We start from the raw sequence: 800 nt of genomic DNA, 5'->3' as shown, positions 1-800 counted from the left end.
TTAAAGGTAACTCCAGATCTTCTCACATTCACTGCTCTTCATGTCTGGAATATCTTGTGTGGGACAACAGGGATTTAAAGTTTTGACCACATGGCATGATGGGGACCAAACCACACAACAGCTCGTCTGTCCAACTGTATTTTTCCTAAGGTGTTAAGGATGGGAGACAGGACAAAGCTGCCTGTGCAAAATACTGCCAGCTGTGAATTACCAATGTTTTGTGGGCACAGGAATGCTGCGAGACTTCCCAGCTTTAGTGCTTATTCAGAAAGTGGCTTTGCAAAGCAAGGTTCTCTTAGAAATATCACGGCCACAGCACGGTTTTAGTAATTTACATTTGTCATGTATAACTTAAATCGAAGGGGTGTATGGCTATGCATAAATGCACATGCAATCAGATTATTCATGTGAATTAAAGTATACACACAGGCACAGAGATTCATTTCTGCAGCTGTGGATTTTACCTGAATTACTGCCACCTCCCTGAAACACTGAAAACACGGATCCATGCCATATCCCAGACCTCTTTTGGAAGACGGGCACAAAGCACAGACAGCACGGTTTGCGCGAAGGAAAAATAAGTCATCTCTTTATACTTTGAGGACTAAGCCTTTACGTAAGAAATTTCAGAAAAGCCTGAAGCGGAGGGTGTGAGAAGATCGCGTTCACCCGGGGAGGAAATAGGACAAAACTTTCAATTTCCTTTGTCCTTAAGGACCCGATGAGAGGCTGCCAGCGGTGGAGCCGGGGATTGTGGAGTTCGAGCGCTGGTGCGCGAACAAGCGGGGCCGGGGATGAGG

Source organism: Corvus brachyrhynchos, unplaced genomic scaffold, assembly GCF_000691975.1.
Source record: "Corvus brachyrhynchos isolate BGI_N302 unplaced genomic scaffold, ASM69197v1 scaffold246, whole genome shotgun sequence".
In the NCBI taxonomy this organism is placed as follows: domain Eukaryota; kingdom Metazoa; phylum Chordata; class Aves; order Passeriformes; family Corvidae; genus Corvus; species Corvus brachyrhynchos.
This window is presented reverse-complemented; position numbering follows the sequence as displayed.